At 40.4% G+C, this 21,494-nt stretch overlaps 35 non-coding genes and 3 pseudogenes across 35 annotated transcripts; all 38 read left to right on the plus strand.

The window, feature by feature from the left end:
• The first annotated feature begins 12 nt into the window (after window positions 1-12).
• LOC130616328 (5S ribosomal RNA) lies at window positions 13-131 on the plus strand. Its single transcript, XR_008977411.1, has one exon. It is a non-coding gene; the product is annotated as a 5S ribosomal RNA (ribosomal RNA).
• Window positions 132-581: 450 nt separating this feature from the next.
• LOC130617520 (5S ribosomal RNA) lies at window positions 582-700 on the plus strand. Its single transcript, XR_008978598.1, has one exon. It is a non-coding gene; the product is annotated as a 5S ribosomal RNA (ribosomal RNA).
• Window positions 701-1,150: 450 nt separating this feature from the next.
• On the plus strand, window positions 1,151-1,269 carry LOC130617851 (5S ribosomal RNA). Its single transcript, XR_008978928.1, has one exon. It is a non-coding gene; the product is annotated as a 5S ribosomal RNA (ribosomal RNA).
• Window positions 1,270-1,719: 450 nt separating this feature from the next.
• Window positions 1,720-1,838, plus strand: LOC130618645 (5S ribosomal RNA). Its single transcript, XR_008979502.1, has one exon. It is a non-coding gene; the product is annotated as a 5S ribosomal RNA (ribosomal RNA).
• A 450-nt stretch (window positions 1,839-2,288) lies between these two features.
• On the plus strand, window positions 2,289-2,407 carry LOC130616870 (5S ribosomal RNA). The gene has a single exon (XR_008977950.1). It is a non-coding gene; the product is annotated as a 5S ribosomal RNA (ribosomal RNA).
• A 450-nt stretch (window positions 2,408-2,857) lies between these two features.
• Window positions 2,858-2,976, plus strand: LOC130616329 (5S ribosomal RNA). Its single transcript, XR_008977412.1, has one exon. It is a non-coding gene; the product is annotated as a 5S ribosomal RNA (ribosomal RNA).
• A 450-nt stretch (window positions 2,977-3,426) lies between these two features.
• LOC130616882 (5S ribosomal RNA) lies at window positions 3,427-3,545 on the plus strand. The gene has a single exon (XR_008977962.1). It is a non-coding gene; the product is annotated as a 5S ribosomal RNA (ribosomal RNA).
• A 450-nt stretch (window positions 3,546-3,995) lies between these two features.
• On the plus strand, window positions 3,996-4,114 carry LOC130616894 (5S ribosomal RNA). The gene has a single exon (XR_008977974.1). It is a non-coding gene; the product is annotated as a 5S ribosomal RNA (ribosomal RNA).
• A 450-nt stretch (window positions 4,115-4,564) lies between these two features.
• LOC130616906 (5S ribosomal RNA) lies at window positions 4,565-4,683 on the plus strand. The gene has a single exon (XR_008977986.1). It is a non-coding gene; the product is annotated as a 5S ribosomal RNA (ribosomal RNA).
• Window positions 4,684-5,133: 450 nt separating this feature from the next.
• LOC130615407 (5S ribosomal RNA) lies at window positions 5,134-5,252 on the plus strand. Its single transcript, XR_008976497.1, has one exon. It is a non-coding gene; the product is annotated as a 5S ribosomal RNA (ribosomal RNA).
• Window positions 5,253-5,702: 450 nt separating this feature from the next.
• On the plus strand, window positions 5,703-5,821 carry LOC130616920 (5S ribosomal RNA). Its single transcript, XR_008977998.1, has one exon. It is a non-coding gene; the product is annotated as a 5S ribosomal RNA (ribosomal RNA).
• Window positions 5,822-6,271: 450 nt separating this feature from the next.
• On the plus strand, window positions 6,272-6,390 carry LOC130616933 (5S ribosomal RNA). The gene has a single exon (XR_008978011.1). It is a non-coding gene; the product is annotated as a 5S ribosomal RNA (ribosomal RNA).
• Window positions 6,391-6,840: 450 nt separating this feature from the next.
• On the plus strand, window positions 6,841-6,959 carry LOC130616945 (5S ribosomal RNA). The gene has a single exon (XR_008978023.1). It is a non-coding gene; the product is annotated as a 5S ribosomal RNA (ribosomal RNA).
• Window positions 6,960-7,409: 450 nt separating this feature from the next.
• On the plus strand, window positions 7,410-7,528 carry LOC130616566 (5S ribosomal RNA). The gene has a single exon (XR_008977647.1). It is a non-coding gene; the product is annotated as a 5S ribosomal RNA (ribosomal RNA).
• A 450-nt stretch (window positions 7,529-7,978) lies between these two features.
• On the plus strand, window positions 7,979-8,097 carry LOC130615408 (5S ribosomal RNA). Its single transcript, XR_008976498.1, has one exon. It is a non-coding gene; the product is annotated as a 5S ribosomal RNA (ribosomal RNA).
• Window positions 8,098-8,547: 450 nt separating this feature from the next.
• On the plus strand, window positions 8,548-8,666 carry LOC130615508 (5S ribosomal RNA). Its single transcript, XR_008976597.1, has one exon. It is a non-coding gene; the product is annotated as a 5S ribosomal RNA (ribosomal RNA).
• Window positions 8,667-9,116: 450 nt separating this feature from the next.
• Window positions 9,117-9,235, plus strand: LOC130616567 (5S ribosomal RNA). The gene has a single exon (XR_008977648.1). It is a non-coding gene; the product is annotated as a 5S ribosomal RNA (ribosomal RNA).
• A 450-nt stretch (window positions 9,236-9,685) lies between these two features.
• Window positions 9,686-9,804, plus strand: LOC130615409 (5S ribosomal RNA). Its single transcript, XR_008976499.1, has one exon. It is a non-coding gene; the product is annotated as a 5S ribosomal RNA (ribosomal RNA).
• Window positions 9,805-10,254: 450 nt separating this feature from the next.
• On the plus strand, window positions 10,255-10,373 carry LOC130616336 (5S ribosomal RNA). The gene has a single exon (XR_008977418.1). It is a non-coding gene; the product is annotated as a 5S ribosomal RNA (ribosomal RNA).
• Window positions 10,374-10,823: 450 nt separating this feature from the next.
• Window positions 10,824-10,942, plus strand: LOC130616957 (5S ribosomal RNA). Its single transcript, XR_008978036.1, has one exon. It is a non-coding gene; the product is annotated as a 5S ribosomal RNA (ribosomal RNA).
• A 450-nt stretch (window positions 10,943-11,392) lies between these two features.
• On the plus strand, window positions 11,393-11,511 carry LOC130616969 (5S ribosomal RNA). Its single transcript, XR_008978048.1, has one exon. It is a non-coding gene; the product is annotated as a 5S ribosomal RNA (ribosomal RNA).
• Window positions 11,512-11,961: 450 nt separating this feature from the next.
• Window positions 11,962-12,080, plus strand: LOC130616571 (5S ribosomal RNA). Its single transcript, XR_008977653.1, has one exon. It is a non-coding gene; the product is annotated as a 5S ribosomal RNA (ribosomal RNA).
• Window positions 12,081-12,530: 450 nt separating this feature from the next.
• On the plus strand, window positions 12,531-12,649 carry LOC130616981 (5S ribosomal RNA). The gene has a single exon (XR_008978060.1). It is a non-coding gene; the product is annotated as a 5S ribosomal RNA (ribosomal RNA).
• Window positions 12,650-13,099: 450 nt separating this feature from the next.
• Window positions 13,100-13,218, plus strand: LOC130617863 (5S ribosomal RNA). Its single transcript, XR_008978940.1, has one exon. It is a non-coding gene; the product is annotated as a 5S ribosomal RNA (ribosomal RNA).
• A 450-nt stretch (window positions 13,219-13,668) lies between these two features.
• LOC130618768 (5S ribosomal RNA) lies at window positions 13,669-13,787 on the plus strand. The gene has a single exon (XR_008979524.1). It is a non-coding gene; the product is annotated as a 5S ribosomal RNA (ribosomal RNA).
• A 450-nt stretch (window positions 13,788-14,237) lies between these two features.
• On the plus strand, window positions 14,238-14,356 carry LOC130617424 (5S ribosomal RNA). The gene has a single exon (XR_008978502.1). It is a non-coding gene; the product is annotated as a 5S ribosomal RNA (ribosomal RNA).
• Window positions 14,357-14,806: 450 nt separating this feature from the next.
• LOC130615802 (5S ribosomal RNA) lies at window positions 14,807-14,925 on the plus strand. The gene has a single exon (XR_008976888.1). It is a non-coding gene; the product is annotated as a 5S ribosomal RNA (ribosomal RNA).
• A 450-nt stretch (window positions 14,926-15,375) lies between these two features.
• LOC130615447 (5S ribosomal RNA) lies at window positions 15,376-15,494 on the plus strand. Its single transcript, XR_008976535.1, has one exon. It is a non-coding gene; the product is annotated as a 5S ribosomal RNA (ribosomal RNA).
• A 450-nt stretch (window positions 15,495-15,944) lies between these two features.
• On the plus strand, window positions 15,945-16,063 carry LOC130616161 (5S ribosomal RNA). The gene has a single exon (XR_008977245.1). It is a non-coding gene; the product is annotated as a 5S ribosomal RNA (ribosomal RNA).
• Window positions 16,064-16,513: 450 nt separating this feature from the next.
• Window positions 16,514-16,632, plus strand: LOC130617875 (5S ribosomal RNA). The gene has a single exon (XR_008978952.1). It is a non-coding gene; the product is annotated as a 5S ribosomal RNA (ribosomal RNA).
• A 450-nt stretch (window positions 16,633-17,082) lies between these two features.
• LOC130618879 (5S ribosomal RNA) lies at window positions 17,083-17,201 on the plus strand. Its single transcript, XR_008979624.1, has one exon. It is a non-coding gene; the product is annotated as a 5S ribosomal RNA (ribosomal RNA).
• A 450-nt stretch (window positions 17,202-17,651) lies between these two features.
• Window positions 17,652-17,774, plus strand: LOC130618423 (5S ribosomal RNA; annotated as a pseudogene).
• Window positions 17,775-18,224: 450 nt separating this feature from the next.
• On the plus strand, window positions 18,225-18,343 carry LOC130615999 (5S ribosomal RNA). The gene has a single exon (XR_008977084.1). It is a non-coding gene; the product is annotated as a 5S ribosomal RNA (ribosomal RNA).
• Window positions 18,344-18,793: 450 nt separating this feature from the next.
• On the plus strand, window positions 18,794-18,912 carry LOC130616162 (5S ribosomal RNA). The gene has a single exon (XR_008977246.1). It is a non-coding gene; the product is annotated as a 5S ribosomal RNA (ribosomal RNA).
• A 450-nt stretch (window positions 18,913-19,362) lies between these two features.
• Window positions 19,363-19,481, plus strand: LOC130617887 (5S ribosomal RNA). Its single transcript, XR_008978964.1, has one exon. It is a non-coding gene; the product is annotated as a 5S ribosomal RNA (ribosomal RNA).
• Window positions 19,482-19,931: 450 nt separating this feature from the next.
• On the plus strand, window positions 19,932-20,050 carry LOC130619002 (5S ribosomal RNA). The gene has a single exon (XR_008979746.1). It is a non-coding gene; the product is annotated as a 5S ribosomal RNA (ribosomal RNA).
• A 450-nt stretch (window positions 20,051-20,500) lies between these two features.
• On the plus strand, window positions 20,501-20,623 carry LOC130618424 (5S ribosomal RNA; annotated as a pseudogene).
• A 450-nt stretch (window positions 20,624-21,073) lies between these two features.
• LOC130618425 (5S ribosomal RNA) lies at window positions 21,074-21,196 on the plus strand (annotated as a pseudogene).
• Window positions 21,197-21,494: the final 298 nt, after the last annotated feature.

A 21,494-nucleotide genomic window follows, 5' to 3' on the forward strand; every position in this document is an offset into this window, starting at 1 on the left:
GCCCGTTTGTTTGTCTACCACCATACCACGATGAACACACCTGTTCTCGTCCGATCACGGAAGTTAAGCATCGTTGGGCCGGGATAGTACTTGGATGGGGGACCGCCTGGGAACTCCCGGTGTCGTAGGCTATTGACTTTTTCACGTTACATTATTTATCATTAGGACTAGGACGTATCTTTTTTACGCAATAGCCGCTGAGTAAATCAAGAAAGAGACATGATTATAAGTTGCTTTCCCTTCAAAACGGCTACAATCTTGCTGCAATAAATGCGCCACGTCGCAAATAAATGGATTACGAGCGTCAGACAAAGAAAATGGCGATGTAGTTACTTTGCTAATTAACTTTGTCATATGAAAATTAAGTCTGAAAGTACCCTAGATTGCCTTCGTTGGAACTTTTTACCGGAAATCTTAAAGCGCATTATTGTCGTAATTAATGGATAGCGCTTGAAACGAGCTTTCAAATGCACATAAACACAACCTTTTTCGGATAATCCAGTCAAGAAATATGACCTTTAAAATTTAAACCATTTTTGATGTAATGTGCTAATAAATCGTAGATATCTGCCCGTTTGTTTGTCTACGACCATACCACGATGAACACACCTGTTCTCGTCCGATCACGGAAGTTAAGCATCGTTGGGCCGGGATAGTACTTCGATGGGGGACCGCCTGGGAACTCCTGGTGTCGTAGGCTATTGACTTTTTCACGTTACATTATTTATCATTACGACTGGGACGTATCTTTTTTACGCAATAGCCGCTGAGTAAATCAAGAAAGAGACATGATTAGAAGTTGCTTTCCCTTCAAAACGGCTACAATCTTGCTGCAATAAATGCGCCACGTCGCAAATAAATGGATTACGAGCGTCAGACAAAGAAAATGGCGATGTAGTTACTTTGCTAATTAACTTTGTCATATGAAAATTAAGTCTGAAAGCACCCTAGATTTCCTTCGTTGGAACTTTTTACCGGAAATCTTAAAGCGCATTATTGTCGTAATTAAGGAATAGCGCTTGAAATGAGCTTTCAAATGCACATAAACACGACCTATTTCGGATAATCCAGTCAAGAAATATGACTTTTAAAGTTTAAACCATTTTCGATGTAATGTGCTAATAAATCGTAGATATCTGCCCGTTTGTTTGTCTACGACCATACCACGATGAACACACCTGTTCTCGTCAGATCACGGAAGTTAAGCATCGTTGGGCCGGGATAGTACTTGGATGGGGGACCGCCTGGGAACTCCCGGTGTCGTAGGCTATTGACTTTTTCACGTTACATTATTTATCATTACGACTGGGACGTATCTTTTTTACGCAATAGCCGCTGAGTAAATCAAGAAAGAGACATGATTAGAAGTTGCTTTCCCTTCAAAACGGCTACAATCTTGCTGCAATAAATGCGCCACGTCGCAAATAAATGGATTACGAGCGTCAGACAAAGAAAATGGCGATGTAGTTACTTTGCTAATTAACTTTGTCATATGAAAATTAAGTCTGAAAGCACCCTAGATTTTCTTCGTTGGAACTTTTTACCGGAAATCTTAAAGCGCATTATTGTCGTAATTAATGGATAGCGCTTGAAACGAGCTTTCAAATGCACATAAACACGACCTATTTCGGATAATCCAGTCAAGAAATATGACCTTTAAAATTTAAACCATTTTCGATGTAATGTGCTAATAAATCGTAGATATCTGCCCGTTTGTTTGTCTACGACCATACCACGATGAACACACCTGTTCTCGTCCGATCACGGAAGTTAAGCATCGTTGGGCCGGGATAGTACTTGGATGGGGGACCGCCTGGGAACTCCTGGTGTCGTAGGCTATTGACTTTTTCACGTTACATTATTTATCATTACGACTGGGACGTATCTTTTTTACGCAATAGCCGCTGAGTAAATCAAGAAAGAGACATGATTAGAAGTTGCTTTCCCTTCAAAACGGCTACAATCTTGCAGCATTAAATGCGCCACGTCGCAAATAAATGGATTACGAGGGTCAGACAAAGAAAATGGCGATGTAGTTACTTTGCTAATTAACTTTGTCATATGAAAATTAAGTCTGAAAGCACCCTAGATTTCCTTCGTTGGAACTTTTTACCGGAAATCTTAAAGCGCATGGTTGTCGTAAAGAATCGATAGCGCTTGAAACGAGCTTTCAAATGCACATAAACACAACCTATTTCGGATAATCCAGTCAAGAAATATGACCTTTAAAATTTAAACCATTTTTGATGTAATGTGCTAATAAATCGTAGATATCTGCCCGTTTGTTTGTCTACGACCATACCACGATGAACACACCTGTTCTCGTCCGATCACGGAAGTTAAGCATCGTTGGGCCGGGATAGTACTTGGATGGGGGACCGCCTGGGAACTCCCGGTGTCGTAGGCTATTGACTTTTTCACGTTACATTATTTATCATTAGGACTAGGACGTATCTTTTTTACGCAATAGCCGCTGAGTAAATCAAGAAAGAGACATGATTAGAAGTTGCTTTCCCTTCAAAACGGCTACAATCTTGCTGCAATAAATGCGCCACGTCGCAAATAAATGGATTACGAGCGTCAGACAAAGAAAATGGCGATGTAGTTACTTTGCTAATTAACTTTGTCATATGAAAATTAAGTCTGAAAGTACCCTAGATGGCCTTCGTTGGAACTTTTTACCGGAAATCTTAAAGCGCATTATTGTCGTAATTAATGGATAGCGCTTGAAACGAGCTTTGAAATGCACATAAACACAACCTTTTTCGGATAATCCAGTCAAGAAATATGACCTTTAAAATTTAAACCATTTTTGATGTAATGTGCTAATAAATCGTAGATATCTGCCCGTTTGTTTGTCTACCACCATACCACGATGAACACACCTGTTCTCGTCCGATCACGGAAGTTAAGCATCGTTGGGCCGGGATAGTACTTGGATGGGGGACCGCCTGGGAACTCCCGGTGTCGTAGGCTATTGACTTTTTCACGTTACATTATTTATCATTAGGACTAGGACGTATCTTTTTTACGCAATAGCCGCTGAGTAAATCAAGAAAGAGACATGATTATAAGTTGCTTTCCCTTCAAAACGGCTACAATCTTGCTGCAATAAATGCGCCACGTCGCAAATAAATGGATTACGAGCGTCAGACAAAGAAAATGGCGATGTAGTTACTTTGCTAATTAACTTTGTCATATGAAAATTAAGTCTGAAAGTACCCTAGATTGCCTTCGTTGGAACTTTTTACCGGAAATCTTAAAGCGCATTATTGTCGTAATTAATGGATAGCGCTTGAAACGAGCTTTCAAATGCACATAAACACAACCTTTTTCGGATAATCCAGTCAAGAAATATGACCTTTAAAATTTAAACCATTTTTGATGTAATGTGCTAATAAATCGTAGATATCTGCCCGTTTGTTTGTCTACGACCATACCACGATGAACACACCTGTTCTCGTCCGATCACGGAAGTTAAGCATCGTTGGGCCGGGATAGTACTTGGATGGGGGACCGCCTGGGAACTCCCGGTGTCGTAGGCTATTGACTTTTTCACGTTACATTATTTATCATTAGGACTGGGACGTATCTTTTTTACGCAATAGCCGCTGAGTAAATCAAGAAAGAGACATGATTAGAAGTTGCTTTCCCTTCAAAACGGCTACAATCTTGCTGCAATAAATGCGCCACGTCGCAAATAAATGGATTACGAGCGTCAGACAAAGAAAATGGCGATGTAGTTACTTTGCTAATTAACTTTGTCATATGAAAATTAAGTCTGAAAGTACCCTAGATTGCCTTCGTTGGAACTTTTTACCGGAAATCTTAAAGCGCATTATTGTCGTAATTAATGGATAGCGCTTGAAACGAGCTTTCAAATGCACATAAACACAACCTTTTTCGGATAATCCAGTCAAGAAATATGACCTTTAAAATTTAAACCATTTTTGATGTAATGTGCTAATAAATCGTAGATATCTGCCCGTTTGTTTGTCTACGACCATACCACGATGAACACACCTGTTCTCGTCCGATCACGGAAGTTAAGCATCGTTGGGCCGGGATAGTACTTGGATGGGGGACCGCCTGGGAACTCCCGGTGTCGTAGGCTATTGACTTTTTCACGTTACATTATTTATCATTAGGACTGGGACGTATCTTTTTTACGCAATAGCCGCTGAGTAAATCAAGAAAGAGACATGATTAGAATTTGCTTTCCCTTCAAAACGGCTACAATCTTGCTGCAATAAATGCGCCACGTCGCAAATAAATGGATTACAAGCGTCAGACAAAGAAAATGGCGATGTAGTTACTTTGCTAATTAACTTTGTCATATGAAAATTAAGTCTGAAAGCACCCTAGATTTCCTTTGTTGGAACTTTTTACCGGAAATCTTAAAGCGCATGATTGTCGTAAAGAATCGATAGCGCTTAAAAAGAGCTTTCAAATGCACATAAACACGACCTATTTCGGATGATCCAGTCAAGAAATATGACCTTTAAAGTGTGAACCATTTTCGATGTAATGTGCTAATAAATCGTAAATATCTGCCCCTTTGTGTGTCTACGACCATACCACGATGAACACACCTGTTCTCGTCCGATCACGGAAGTTAAGCATCGTTGGGCCGGGATAGTACTTGGATGGGGGACCGCCTGGGAACTCCCGGTGTCGTAGGCTATTGACTTTTTCACGTTACATTATTTATCATTACGACTGGGACGTATCTTTTTTACGCAATAGCCGCCGAGTAAATCAAGAAAGAGACATGATTAGAAGTTGCTTTCCCTTCAAAACGGCTACAATCTTGCTGCAATAAATGCGCCACGTCGCAAATAAATGGATTACGAGCGTCAGACAAAGAAGATGGCGATGTAGTTACTTTGCTAATTAACTTTGTCATATGAAAATTAAGTCTGAAAGTACCCTAGATTGCCTTCGTTGGAACTTTTTACCGGAAATCTTAAAGCGCATTATTGTCGTAATTAATGGATAGCGCTTGAAACGAGCTTTCAAATGCACATAAACACAACCTATTTCGGATAATCCAGTCAAGAAATATGACCTTTAAAATTTAAACCATTTTTGATGTAATGTGCTAATAAATCGTAGATATCTGCCCGTTTGTTTGTCTACGACCATACCACGATGAACACACCTGTTCTCGTCCGATCACGGAAGTTAAGCATCGTTGGGCCGGGATAGTACTTGGATGGGGAACCGCCTGGGAACTCCCGGTGTCGTAGGCTATTGACTTTTTCACGTTACATTATTTATCATTAGGACTGGGACGTATCTTTTTTACGCAATAGCCGCTGAGTAAATCAAGAAAGAGACATGATTAGAATTTGCTTTCCCTTCAAAACGGCTACAATCTTGCTGCAATAAATGCGCCACGTCGCAAATAAATGGATTACAAGCGTCAGACAAAGAAAATGGCGATGTAGTTACTTTGCTAATTAACTTTGTCATATGAAAATTAAGTCTGAAAGCACCCTAGATTTCCTTCGTTGGAACTTTTTACCTGAAATCTTAAAGCGCATGATTGTCGTAAAGAATCGACAGCGCTTAAAAAGAGCTTTCAATTGCACATAAACACGACCTATTTCAAATGATCCAGTCAAGAAATATGACCTTTAAAGTGTGAACCATTTTCGATGTAATGTGCTAATAAATCGTAGATATCTGCCCCTTTGTGTGTCTACGACCATACCACGATGAACACACCTGTTCTCGTCCGATCACGGAAGTTAAGCATCGTTGGGCCGGGATAGTACTTGGATGGGGGACCGCCTGGGAACTCCCGGTGTCGTAGGCTATTGACTTTTTCACGTTACATTAGTTATCATTACGACTGTGACGTATCTTTTTTACGCAATAGCCGCTGAGTAAATCAAGTAAGGGACGTCATTAGAAGTTTCTTTCCCTTCAAAAGGGCTACGATCTGGCAGCATTAAATGCGCCACGTCGCAAATGAATGGATTACGAGCGTCAGACAAAGAAAATGGCGATGTAGCTAACTTGCTAATTAACTTTGTCATATGAAAATTAGGTCTGAAAGTACCCTAGATTGCCTTTGTTGGAACTTTTTACCGGAAATCTTAAAGCGCATGGTTGTCGTAATTAATCGATAGCGCTTGAAATGAGCTTTCAAATGCACATAAACACGACCTATTTCGGATAATCCAGTCAAGAAATATGACCTTTAAAATTTAAACCATTTTCGATGTAATGTGCTAATAAATCGTAGATATCTGCCCGTTTGTTTGTCTACGACCATACCACGATGAACACACCTGTTCTCGTCCGATCACGGAAGTTAAGCATCGTTGGGCCGGGATAGTACTTGGATGGGGGACCGCCTGGGAACTCCCGGTGTCGTAGGCTATTGACGTTTTCACGTTACATTATTTATCATTAGGACTAGGACGTATCTTTCTTACGCAATAGCCGCTGAGTAAATCAAGAAAGAGACATGATTAGAATTTGCTTTCCCTTCAAAACGGCTACAATCTTGCTGCAATAAATGCGCCACGTCGCAAATAAATGGATTACAAGCGTCAGACAAAGAAAATGGCGATGTAGTTACTTTGCTAATTAACTTTGTCATATGAAAATTAAGTCTGAAAGCACCCTAGATTTCCTTCGTTGGAACTTTTTACCGGAAATCTTAAAGCGCATGATTGTCGTAAAGAATCGACAGCGCTTAAAAAGAGCTGTCAAATGCACATAAACACGACCTATTTCGGATGATCCAGTCAAGAAATATGACCTTTAAAGTGTGAACCATTTTCGATGTAATGTGCTAATAAATCGTAAATATCTGCCCCTTTGTGTGTCTACGACCATACCACGATGAACACACCTGTTCTCGTCCGATCACGGAAGTTAAGCATCGTTGGGCCGGGATAGTACTTGGATGGGGGACCGCCTGGGAACTCCCGGTGTCGTAGGCTATTGACTTTTTCACGTTACATTATTTATCATTACGACTGTGACGTATCTTTTTTACGCAATAGCCGCCGAGTAAATCAAGAAAGAGACATGATTAGAAGTTGCTTTCCCTTCAAAACGGCTACGATCTGGCAGCAATAAATGCGCCAAGTCGCAAATGAATGGATTACGAGCGTCAGACAAAGAAAATGGCGATGTAGTTAATTTGCTAATTAACTTTGTCATATGAAAATTAAGTCTGAAAGTACCCTAGATTGCCTTCGTTGGAACTTTTTACCGGAAATCTTAAAGCGCATTATTGTCGTAATTAATCGATAGCGCTTGAAATGAGCTTTCAAATGCACATAAACACGACCTATTTCGGATAATCCAGTCAAGAAATATGACCTTTAAAGTTTAAACCATTTTCGATGTAATGTGCTAATAAATCGTAGATATCTGCCCGTTTGTTTGTCTACGACCATACCACGATGAACACACCTGTTCTCGTCCGATCACGGAAGTTAAGCATCGTTGGGCCGGGATAGTACTTGGATGTGGGACCGCCTGGGAACTCCCGGTGTCGTAGGCTATTGACTTTTTCACGTTACATTATTTATCATTACGACTGGGACGTATCTTTTTTACGCAATAGCCGCCGAGTAAATCAAGAAAGAGACATGATTAGAAGTTGCTTTCCCTTCAAAACGGCTACAATCTTGCTGCAATAAATGCGCCACGTCGCAAATAAATGGATTACGAGCGTCAGACAAAGAAAATGGCGATGTAGTTACTTTGCTAATTAACTTTGTCATATGAAAATTAAGTCTGAAAGTACCCTAGATTGCCTTCGTTGGAACTTTTTACCGGAAATCTTAAAGCGCATTATTGTCGTAATTAATGGATAGCGCTTGAAACGAGCTTTCAAATGCACATAAACACAACCTATTTCGGATAATCCAGTCAAGAAATATGACCTTTAAAATTTAAACCATTTTTGATGTAATGTGCTAATAAATCGTAGATATCTGCCCGTTTGTTTGTCTACGACCATACCACGATGAACACACCTGTTCTCGTCCGATCACGGAAGTTAAGCATCGTTGGGCCGGGATAGTACTTGGATGGGGAACCGCCTGGGAACTCCCGGTGTCGTAGGCTATTGACTTTTTCACGTTACATTATTTATCATTAGGACTGGGACGTATCTTTTTTACGCAATAGCCGCTGAGTAAATCAAGAAAGAGACATGATTAGAATTTGCTTTCCCTTCAAAACGGCTACAATCTTGCTGCAATAAATGCGCCACGTCGCAAATAAATGGATTACGAGCGTCAGACAAAGAAAATGGCGATGTAGTTACTTTGCTAATTAACTTTGTCATATGAAAATTAAGTCTGAAAGCACCCTAGATTTCCTTCGTTGGAACTTTTTACCGGAAATCTTAAAGCGCATGATTGTCGTAAAGAATCGACAGCGCTTAAAAAGAGCTTTCAAATGCACATAAACACGACCTATTTCGGATGATCCAGTCAAGAAATATGACCTTTAAAGTGTGAACCATTTTCGATGTAATGTGCTAATAAATCGTAAATATCTGCCCCTTTGTGTTTCTACGACCATACCACGATGAACACACCTGTTCTCGTCCGATCACGGAAGTTAAGCATCGTTGGGCCGGGATAGTACTTGGATGGGGGACCGCCTGGGAACTCCCGGTGTCGTAGGCTATTGACTTTTTCACGTTACATTATTTATCATTACGACTGTGACGTATCTTTTTTACGCAATAGCCGCCGAGTAAATCAAGAAAGAGACATGATTAGAAGTTGCTTTCCCTTCAAAACGGCTACGATCTGGCAACAATAAATGCGCCAAGTCGCAAATGAATGGATTACGAGCGTCAGACAAAGAAAATGGCGATGTAGTTAATTTGCTAATTAACTTTGTCATATGAAAATTAAGTCTGAAAGTACCCTAGATTGCCTTCGTTGGAACTTTTTACCGGAAATCTTAAAGCGCATTATTGTCGTAATTAATCGATAGCGCTTGAAATGAGCTTTCAAATGCACATAAACACGACCTATTTCGGATAATCCAGTCAAGAAATATGACCTTTAAAGTTTAAACCATTTTCGATGTAATGTGCTAATAAATCGTAGATATCTGCCCGTTTGTTTGTCTACGACCATACCACGATGAACACACCTGTTCTCGTCCGATCACGGAAGTTAAGCATCGTTGGGCCGGGATAGTACTTGGATGTGGGACCGCCTGGGAACTCCCGGTGTCGTAGGCTATTGACTTTTTCACGTTACATTATTTATCATTACGACTGGGACGTATCTTTTTTACGCAATAGCCGCCGAGTAAATCAAGAAAGAGACATGATTAGAAGTTGCTTTCCCTTCAAAACGGCTACAATCTTGCTGCAATAAATGCGCCACGTCGCAAATAAATGGATTACGAGCGTCAGACAAAGAAAATGGCGATGTAGTTACTTTGCTAATTAACTTTGTCATATGAAAATTAAGTCTGAAAGTACCCTAGATTGCCTTCGTTGGAACTTTTTACCGGAAATCTTAAAGCGCATTATTGTCGTAATTAATGGATAGCGCTTGAAACGAGCTTTCAAATGCACATAAACACAACCTATTTCGGATAATCCAGTCAAGAAATATGACCTTTAAAATTTAAACCATTTTTGATGTAATGTGCTAATAAATCGTAGATATCTGCCCGTTTGTTTGTCTACGACCATACCACGATGAACACACCTGTTCTCGTCCGATCACGGAAGTTAAGCATCGTTGGGCCGGGATAGTACTTGGATGGGGAACCGCCTGGGAACTCCCGGTGTCGTAGGCTATTGACTTTTTCACGTTACATTATTTATCATTAGGACTGGGACGTATCTTTTTTACGCAATAGCCGCTGAGTAAATCAAGAAAGAGACATGATTAGAATTTGCTTTCCCTTCAAAACGGCTACAATCTTGCTGCAATAAATGCGCCACGTCGCAAATAAATGGATTACGAGCGTCAGACAAAGAAAATGGCGATGTAGTTACTTTGCTAATTAACTTTGTCATATGAAAATTAAGTCTGAAAGCACCCTAGATTTCCTTCGTTGGAACTTTTTACCGGAAATCTTAAAGCGCATGATTGTCGTAAAGAATCGACAGCGCTTAAAAAGAGCTTTCAAATGCACATAAACACGACCTATTTCGGATGATCCAGTCAAGAAATATGACCTTTAAAGTGTGAACCATTTTCGATGTAATGTGCTAATAAATCGTAGATATCTGCCCCTTTGTGTGTCTACGACCATACCACGATGAACACACCTGTTCTCGTCCAATCACGGAAGTTAAGCATCGTTGGGCCGGGATAGTACTTGGATGGGGGACCGCCTGGGAACTCCCGGTGTCGTAGGCTATTGACTTTTTCACGTTACATTATTTATCATTACGACTGTGACGTATCTTTTTTACGCAATAGCCGCTGAGTAAATCAAGTAAGGGACGTCATTAGAAGTTTCTTTCCCTTCAAAAGGGCTACAATCTGGCAGCATTAAATGCGCCAAGTCGCAAATGAATGGATTACGAGCGTCAGACAAAGAAAATGGCGATGTAGCTAACTTGCTAATTAACTTTGTCATATGAAAATTAAGTCTGAAAGTACCCTAGATTGCTTTCGTTGGAACTTTTTACCGGAAATCTTAAAGCGCATGGTTGTCGTAATTAATCGATAGCGCTTGAAATGAGCTTTCAAATGCACATAAACACGACCTATTTCGGATAATCCAGTCAAGAAATATGACCTTTAAAGTCTAAACCATTTTCGATGTAATGTGCTAATAAATCGTAGATATCTGCCCGTTTGTTTGTCTACGACCATACCACGATGAACACACCTGTTCTCGTCCGATCACGGAAGTTAAGCATCGTTGGGCCGGGATAGTACTTGGATGGGGGACCGCCTGGGAACTCCCGGTGTCGTAGGCTATTGACTTTTTCACGTTACATTATTTATCATTACGACTGGGACGTATCTTTTTTACGCAATAGCCGCCGAGTAAATCAAGAAAGAGACATGATTAGAAGTTGTTTTCCCTTCAAAACGGCTACAATCTTGCTGCAATAAATGCGCCACGTCGCAAATAAATGGATTACGAGCGTCAGACAAAGAAAATGGCGATGTAGTTACTTTGCTAATTAACTTTGTCATATGAAAATTAAGTCTGAAAGTACCCTAGATTGCCTTCGTTGGAACTTTTTACCGGAAATCTTAAAGCGCATTATCGTCGTAATTAATGGATAGCGCTTGAAACGAGCTTTCAAATGCACATAAACACAACCTATTTCGGATAATCCAGTCAAGAAATATGACCTTTAAAATTTAAACCATTTTTGATGTAATGTGCTAATAAATCGTAGATATCTGCCCGTTTGTTTGTCTACGACCATACCACGATGAACACACCTGTTCTCGTCCGATCACGGAAGTTAAGCATCGTTGGGCCGGGATAGTACTTGGATGGGGGACCGCCTGGGAACTCCCGGTGTCGTAGGCTATTGACTTTTTCACGTTACATTATTTATCATTACGACTGGGACGTATCTTTTTTACGCAATAGCCGCCGAGTAAATCAAGAAAGAGACATGATTAGAAGTTGTTTTCCCTTCAAAACGGCTACAATCTTGCTGCAATAAATGCGCCACGTCGCAAATAAATGGATTACGAGCGTCAGACAAAGAAAATGGCGATGTAGTTACTTTGCTAATTAACTTTGTCATATGAAAATTAAGTCTGAAAGTACCCTAGATTGCCTTCGTTGGAACTTTTTACCGGAAATCTTAAAGCGCATTATCGTCGTAATTAATGGATAGCGCTTGAAACGAGCTTTCAAATGCACATAAACACAACCTATTTCGGATAATCCAGTCAAGAAATATGACCTTTAAAATTTAAACCATTTTTGATGTAATGTGCTAATAAATCGTAGATATCTGCCCGTTTGTTTGTCTACGACCATACCACGATGAACACACCTGTTCTCGTCCGATCACGGAAGTTAAGCAACGTTGGGCCGGGATAGTACTTGGATGGGGAACCGCCTGGGAACTCCCGGTGTCGTAGGCTATTGACTTTTTCACGTTACATTATTTATCATTACGACTGGGACGTATCTTTTTTACGCAATAGCCGCTGAGTAAATCAAGAAAGAGACATGATTAGAATTTGCTTTCCCTTCAAAACGGCTACAATCTTGCTGCAATAAATGCGCCACGTCGCAAATAAATGGATTACAAGCGTCAGACAAAGAAAATGGCGATGTAGTTACTTTGCTAATTAACTTTGTCATATGAAAATTAAGTCTGAAAGCACCATAGATTTCCTTCGTTGGAACTTTTTACCGGAAATCTTAAAGCGCATGATTGTCGTAAAGAATCGACAGCGCTTAAAAAGAGCTTTCAAATGCACATAAACACGACCTATTTCGGATGATCCAGTCAAGAAATATGACCTTTAAAGTGTGAACCATTTTCGATGTAATGTGCTAATAAATCGTAGATATCTGCCCCTTTGTGTGTCTACGACCATACCACGATGAACACACCTGTTCTCGTCCGATCACGGAAGTTAAGCATCGTTGGGCCGGGATAGTACTTGGATGGGGGACCGCCTGGGAACTCCCGGTGTCGTAGGCTATTGACTCTTTCACGTTACATTATTTATCATTACGACTGTGACGTATCTTTTTTACGCAATAGCCGCCGAGTAAATCAAGAAAGAGACATGATTAGAAGTTGCTTTCCCTTCAAAACGACTACCATCGTGCTGCAATAAATGCGCCACGTCGCAAATGAATGGATTACGAGCGTCAGACAAAGAAAATAGCGATGTACTTACTTTGCTAACTAATTTTGTCATATGAAAATTAAGTCTGAAAGTACCCTAGATTTCCTTCGTTGGAACTTTTTACCGGAAATCTTAAAGCGCATTATTGTCGTAATTAATGAATAGCGCTTGAAATGAGCTTTCAAATGCACATAAACACGACCTATTTCGGATAATCCAGTCAAGAAATATGACCTTTAAAGTTTAAACCATTTTCGATGTAATGTGCTAATAAATCGTAGATATCTGCCCGTTTGTTTGTCTACGACCATACCACGATGAACACACCTGTTCTCGTCAGATCACGGAAGTTAAGCATCGTTGGGCCGGGATAGTACTTGGATGGGGGACCGCCTGGGAACTCCCGGTGTCGTAGGCTATTGACTTTTTCACGTTACATTATTTATCATTACGACTGGGACGTATCTTTTTTACGCAATAGCCGCTGAGTAAATCAAGAAAGAGACATGATTAGAAGTTGCTTTCCCTTCAAAACGGCTACAATCTTGCTGCAATAAATGCGCCACGTCGCAAATAAATGGATTACGAGCGTCAGACAAAGAAAATGGCGATGTAGTTACTTTGCTAATTAACTTTGTCATATGAAAATTAAGTCTGAAAGCACCCTAGATTTCCTTTGTTGGAACTTTTTACCGGAAATCTTAAAGCGCATTATTGTCGTAATTAATGGATAGCGCTTGAAATGAGCTTTCAAATGCACATAAACACGACCTATTTCGGATAATCCAGTCAAGAAATATGACCTTTAAAATTTAAACCATTTTCGATGTAATGTGCTAATAAATCGTAGATATCTGCCCGTTTGTTTGTCTACGACCATACCACGATGAACACACCTGTTCTCGTCCGATCACGGAAGTTAAGCATCGTTGGGCCGGGATAGTACTTGGATGGGGGACCGCCTGGGAACTCCTGGTGTCGTAGGCTATTGACTTTTTCACGTTACATTATTTATCATTACGACTGGGACGTATCTTTTTTACGCAATAGCCGCTGAGTAAATCAAGAAAGAGACATGATTAGAAGTTGCTTTCCCTTCAAAACGGCTACAATCTTGCAGCATTAAATGCGCCACGTCGCAAATAAATGGATTACGAGCGTCAGACAAAGAAAATGGCGATGTAGTTACTTTGCTAATTAACTTTGTCATATGAAAATTAAGTCTGAAAGCACCCTAGATTTCCTTCGTTGGAACTTTTTACCGGAAATCTTAAAGCGCATGGTTGTCGTAAAGAATCGATAGCGCTTAAAAAGAGCTTTCAAATGCACATAAACACGACCTATTTCGGATGATCCAGTCAAGAAATATTACCTTTAAAGTTTGAACCATTTTCGATGTAATGTGCTAATAAATCGTAGATATCTGCCCGTTTGTGTGTCTACGACCATACCACGATGAACACACCTGTTCTCGTCCGGTCACAGAAGTTAAGCATCCTCGGGCCGGGATAGTACTTGGATGGAGGACCGCCTGGGAACTCCCGGTGTCGTAGGCTATAGACTTTTTCACGTTACATTATTTATCATTACGACTGTGACGTATCTTTTTTACGCAATAGCCGCTGAGTAAATCAAGTAAGGGACATCATTAGAAGTTTCTTTCCCTTCAAAAGGGCTACGATCTGGCAGCATTAAATGCGCCACGTCGCAAATGAATGGATTACGAGCGTCAGACAAGGAGAATGGCGATGTAGCTAATTTGCTAATTAACTTTGTCATATGAAAATTAAGTCTGAAAGTACCCTAGATTGCCTTCGTTGGAACTTTTTACCGGAAATTTTAAAGCGCATTATTGTCGTAATTAATGAATAGCGCTTGAAATGAGCTTTCAAATGCACATAAACACGACCTATTTCGGATAATCCAGTCAAGAAATATGACCTTTAAAGTTTAAACCATTTTCGATGTAATGTGCTAATAAATCGTAGATATCTGCCCGTTTGTTTTTCTACGACCATACCACGATGAACACACCTGTTCTCGTCAGATCACGGAAGTTAAGCATCGTTGGGCCGGGATAGTACTTGGATGGGGGACCGCCTGGGAACTCCCGGTGTCGTAGGCTATTGACTTTTTCACGTTACATTATTTATCATTACGACTGTGACGTATCTTTTTTACGCAATAGCCGCTGAGTAAATCAAGTAAGGGACATCATTAGAAGTTTCTTTCCCTTCAAAAGGGCTACGATCTGGCAGCATTAAATGCGCCACGTCGCAAATGAATGGATTACGAGCGTCAGACAAAGAGAATGGCGATGTAGCTAATTTGCTAATTAACTTTGTCATATGAAAATTAAGTCTGAAAGTACCCTAGATTGCCTTCGTTGGAACTTTTTACCGGAAATCTTAAAGCGCATGGTTGTCGTAATTAATGGATAGCGCTTGAAATGAGCTTTCAAATGCACATAAACACGACCTATTTCGGATGATCCAGTCAAGAAATATGATCTTTAAAATTTAAACCATTTTCGATGTAATGTGCTAATAAATCGTAGATATCTGCCCGTTTGTTTGTCTACGACCATACCACGATGAACACACCTGTTCTCGTCCGATCACGGAAGTTAAGCATCGTTGGGCCGGGATAGTACTTGGATGGGGGACTGCCTGGGAACTCCTGGTGTCGTAGGCTATTGACTTTTTCACGTTACATTATTTATCATTACGACTGGGACGTATCTTTTTTACGCAATAGCCGCTGAGTAAATCAAGAAAGAGACATGATTAGAAGTTGCTTTCCCTTCAAAACGGCTACAATCTTGCTGCAATAAATGTGCCACGTCGCAAATGAATGGATTACGAGCGTCAGACAAAGAAAATGGCGATGTAGCTAATTTGCTAATTAACTTTGTCATATGAAAATTAAGTCTGAAAGTACCCTAGATTGCCTTCGTTGGAACTTTTTACCGGAAATCTTAAAGCGCATGGTTGTCGTAATTAATGGATAGCGCTTGAAATGAGCTTTCAAATGCACATAAACACGACCTATTTCGGATGATCCAGTCAATAAATATGACCTTTAAAGTTTAAACCATTTTCGATGTGATGTGCTAATAAATCGTAGATATCTGCCCGTTTGTTTGTTTACGACCATACCACGATGAACACACCTGTTCTCGTCCGATCACGGAAGTTAAGCATCGTCGGGCCGGGATAGTACTTGGATGGGGAACCGCCTGGGAACTCCCGGTGTCGTAGGCTATTGACTTTTTCACGTTACATTATTTATCATTACGACTGTGACGTATCTTTTTTACGCAATAGCCGCTGAGTAAATCAAGTAAGGGACATCATTAGAAGTTTCTTTCCCTTCAAAAGGGCTACGATCTGGCAGCATTAAATCCGCCACGTCGCAAATGAATGGATTACGAGCGTCAGACAAAGAGAATGGCGATGTAGCTAATTTGCTAATTAACTTTGTCATATGAAAATTAAGTCTGAAAGTACCCTAGATTGCCTTCGTTGGAACTTTTTACCGGAAATTTTAAAGCGCATTATTGTCGTAATTAATGAATAGCGCTTGAAATGAGCTTTCAAATGCACATAAACACGACCTATTTCGGATAATCCAGTCAAGAAATATGACCTTTAAAGTTTAAACCATTTTCGATGTAATGTGCTAATAAATCGTAGATATCTGCCCGTTTGTTTGTCTACGACCATACCACGATGAACACACCTGTTCTCGTCAGATCACGGAAGTTAAGCATCGTTGGGCCGGGATAGTACTTGGATGGGGGACCGCCTGGGAACTCCCGGTGTCGTAGGCTATTGACTTTTTCACGTTACATTATTTATCATTACGACTGTGACGTATCTTTTTTACGCAATAGCCGCTGAGTAAATCAAGTAAGGGACATCATTAGAAGTTTCTTTCCCTTCAAAAGGGCTACGATCTGGCAGCATTAAATGCGCCACGTCGCAAATGAATGGATTACGAGCGTCAGACAAAGAGAATGGCGATGTAGCTAATTTGCTAATTAACTTTGTCATATGAAAATTAAGTCTGAAAGTACCCTAGATTGCCTTCGTTGGAACTTTTTACCGGAAATCTTAAAGCGCATGGTTGTCGTAATTAATGGATAGCGCTTGAAATGAGCTTTCAAATGCACATAAACACGACCTATTTCGGATGATCCAGTCAAGAAATATGACCTTTAAAATTTAAACCATTTTCGATGTAATGTGCTAATAAATCGTAGATATCTGCCCGTTTGTTTGTCTACGACCATACCACGATGAACACACCTGTTCTCGTCCGATCACGGAAGTTAAGCATCGTTGGGCCGGGATAGTACTTGGATGGGGGACCGCCTGGGAACTCCTGGTGTCGTAGGCTATTGACTTTTTCACGTTACATTATTTATCATTACGACTGGGACGTATCTTTTTTACGCAATAGCCGCTGAGTAAATCAAGAAAGAGACATGATTAGAAGTTGCTTTCCCTTCAAAACGGCTACAATCTTGCTGCAATAAATGCGCCACGTCGCAAATGAATGGATTACGAGCGTCAGACAAAGAAAATGGCGATGTAGCTAATTTGCTAATTAACTTTGTCATATGAAAATTAAGTCTGAAAGTACCCTAGATTGCCTTCGTTGGAACTTTTTACCGGAAATCTTAAAGCGCATGGTTGTCGTAATTAATGGATAGCGCTTGAAATGAGCTTTCAAATGCACATAAACACGACCTATTTCGGATGATCCAGTCAATAAATATGACCTTTAAAGTTTAAACCATTTTCGATGTGATGTGCTAATAAATCGTAGATATCTGCCCGTTTGTTTGTTTACGACCATACCACGATGAACACACCTGTTCTCGTCCGATCACGGAAGTTAAGCATCTTCGGGCCGGGATAGTACTTGGATGGGGGACCGCCCGCCTGGGAACTCCCGGTGTCGTAGGCTATTGACTTTTTCACGTTACATTATTTATCATTACGACTGTGACGTATCTTTTTTACGAAATAGCCGCTGAGTAAATCAAGAAAGAGACATGATTAGAAGTTGCTTTCCCTTCAAAACGGCTACAATCTTGCTGCAATAAATGCGCCACGTCGCAAATGAATGGATTACGAGCGTCAGACAAAGAAAATGGCGATGTAGCTAATTTGCTAATTAACTTTGTCATATGAAAATTAAGTCTGAAAGTACCCTAGTTTGCCTTCGTTGGAACTTTTTACCGGAAATCTTAAAGCGCATGGTTGTCGTAATTAATGGATAGCGCTTGAAATGAGCTTTCAAATGCACATAAACACGACCTATTTCGGATGATCCAGTCAATAAATATGACCTTTAAAGTTTAAACCATTTTCGATGTAATGTGCTAATAAATCGTAGATATCTGCCCGTTTGTTTGTTTACGACCATACCACGATGAACACACCTGTTCTCGTCCGATCACGGAAGTTAAGCATCGTTGGGCCGGGATAGTACTTGGATGGGGGACTGCCTGGGAACTCCTGGTGTCGTAGGCTATTGACTTTTTCACGTTACATTATTTATCATTACGACTGGGACGTATCTTTTTTACGCAATAGCCGCTGAGTAAATCAAGAAAGAGACATGATTAGAAGTTGCTTTCCCTTCAAAACGGCTACAATCTTGCTGCAATAAATGTGCCACGTCGCAAATGAATGGATTACGAGCGTCAGACAAAGAAAATGGCGATGTAGCTAATTTGCTAATTAACTTTGTCATATGAAAATTAAGTCTGAAAGTACCCTAGATTGCCTTCGTTGGAACTTTTTACCGGAAATCTTAAAGCGCATGGTTGTCGTAATTAATGGATAGCGCTTGAAATGAGCTTTCAAATGCACATAAACACGACCTATTTCGGATGATCCAGTCAATAAATATGACCTTTAAAGTTTAAACCATTTTCGATGTGATGTGCTAATAAATCGTAGATATCTGCCCGTTTGTTTGTTTACGACCATACCACGATGAACACACCTGTTCTCGTCCGATCACGGAAGTTAAGCATCGTCGGGCCGGGATAGTACTTGGATGGGGAACCGCCTGGGAACTCCCGGTGTCGTAGGCTATTGACTTTTTCACGTTACATTATTTATCATTACGACTGTGACGTATCTTTTTTACGCAATAGCCGCTGAGTAAATCAAGTAAGGGACATCATTAGAAGTTTCTTTCCCTTCAAAAGGGCTACGATCTGGCAGCATTAAATCCGCCACGTCGCAAATGAATGGATTACGAGCGTCAGACAAAGAGAATGGCGATGTAGCTAATTTGCTAATTAACTTTGTCATATGAAAATTAAGTCTGAAAGTACCCTAGATTGCCTTCGTTGGAACTTTTTACCGGAAATTTTAAAGCGCATTATTGTCGTAATTAATGAATAGCGCTTGAAATGAGCTTTCAAATGCACATAAACACGACCTATTTCGGATAATCCAGTCAAGAAATATGACCTTTAAAGTTTAAACCATTTTCGATGTAATGTGCTAATAAATCGTAGATATCTGCCCGTTTGTTTGTCTACGACCATACCACGATGAACACACCTGTTCTCGTCAGATCACGGAAGTTAAGCATCGTTGGGCCGGGATAGTACTTGGATGGGGGACCGCCTGGGAACTCCCGGTGTCGTAGGCTATTGACTTTTTCACGTTACATTATTTATCATTACGACTGTGACGTATCTTTTTTACGCAATAGCCGCTGAGTAAATCAAGTAAGGGACATCATTAGAAGTTTCTTTCCCTTCAAAAGGGCTACGATCTGGCAGCATTAAATGCGCCACGTCGCAAATGAATGGATTACGAGCGTCAGACAAAGAGAATGGCGATGTAGCTAATTTGCTAATTAACTTTGTCATATGAAAATTAAGTCTGAAAGTACCCTAGATTGCCTTCGTTGGAACTTTTTACCGGAAATCTTAAAGCGCATGGTTGTCGTAATTAATGGATAGCGCTTGAAATGAGCTTTCAAATGCACATAAACACGACCTATTTCGGATGATCCAGTCAAGAAATATGACCTTTAAAATTTAAACCATTTTCGATGTAATGTGCTAATAAATCGTAGATATCTGCCCGTTTGTTTGTCTACGACCATACCACGATGAACACACCTGTTCTCGTCCGATCACGGAAGTTAAGCATCGTTGGGCCGGGATAGTACTTGGATGGGGGACCGCCTGGGAACTCCTGGTGTCGTAGGCTATTGACTTTTTCACGTTACATTATTTATCATTACGACTGGGACGTATCTTTTTTACGCAATAGCCGCTGAGTAAATCAAGAAAGAGACATGATTAGAAGTTGCTTTCCCTTCAAAACGGCTACAATCTTGCTGCAATAAATGCGCCACGTCGCAAATGAATGGATTACGAGCGTCAGACAAAGAAAATGGCGATGTAGCTAATTTGCTAATTAACTTTGTCATATGAAAATTAAGTCTGAAAGTACCCTAGATTGCCTTCGTTGGAACTTTTTACCGGAAATCTTAAAGCGCATGGTTGTCGTAATTAATGGATAGCGCTTGAAATGAGCTTTCAAATGCACATAAACACGACCTATTTCGGATGATCCAGTCAATAAATATGACCTTTAAAGTTTAAACCATTTTCGATGTGATGTGCTAATAAATCGTAGATATCTGCCCGTTTGTTTGTTTACGACCATACCACGATGAACACACCTGTTCTCGTCCGATCACGGAAGTTAAGCATCTTCGGGCCGGGATAGTACTTGGATGGGGGACCGCCCGCCTGGGAACTCCCGGTGTCGTAGGCTATTGACTTTTTCACGTTACATTATTTATCATTACGACTGTGACGTATCTTTTTTACGAAATAGCCGCTGAGTAAATCAAGAAAGAGACATGATTAGAAGTTGCTTTCCCTTCAAAACGGCTACAATCTTGCTGCAATAAATGCGCCACGTCGCAAATGAATGGATTACGAGCGTCAGACAAAGAAAATGGCGATGTAGCTAATTTGCTAATTAACTTTGTCATATGAAAATTAAGTCTGAAAGTACCCTAGTTTGCCTTCGTTGGAACTTTTTACCGGAAATCTTAAAGCGCATGGTTGTCGTAATTAATGGATAGCGCTTGAAATGAGCTTTCAAATGCACATAAACACGACCTATTTCGGATGATCCAGTCAATAAATATGACCTTTAAAGTTTAAACCATTTTCGATGTGATGTGCTAATAAATCGTAGATATCTGCCCGTTTGTTTGTTTACGACCATACCACGATGAACACACCTGTTCTCGTCCGATCACGGAAGTTAAGCATCTTCGGGCCGGGATAGTACTTGGATGGGGGACCGCCCGCCTGGGAACTCCCGGTGTCGTAGGCTATTGACTTTTTCACGTTACATTATTTATCATTACGACTGTGACGTATCTTTTTTACGAAATAGCCGCTGAGTAAATCAAGAAAGAGACATGATTAGAAGTTGCTTTCCCTTCAAAACGGCTACAATCTTGCTGCAATAAATGCGCCACGTCGCAAATGAATGGATTACGAGCGTCAGACAAAGAAAATGGCGATGTAGTTACTTTGCTAATTAACTTTGTCATATGAAAATTAAGTCTGAAAGTACCCTAGATTGCCTTCGTTGAAACTTTTTACCGGAAATCTTTAAGCGCATGGTT

This window comes from Hydractinia symbiolongicarpus, chromosome 11, assembly GCF_029227915.1.
Source record: "Hydractinia symbiolongicarpus strain clone_291-10 chromosome 11, HSymV2.1, whole genome shotgun sequence".
NCBI classification, from domain to species: Eukaryota; Metazoa; Cnidaria; class Hydrozoa; order Anthoathecata; family Hydractiniidae; genus Hydractinia; species Hydractinia symbiolongicarpus.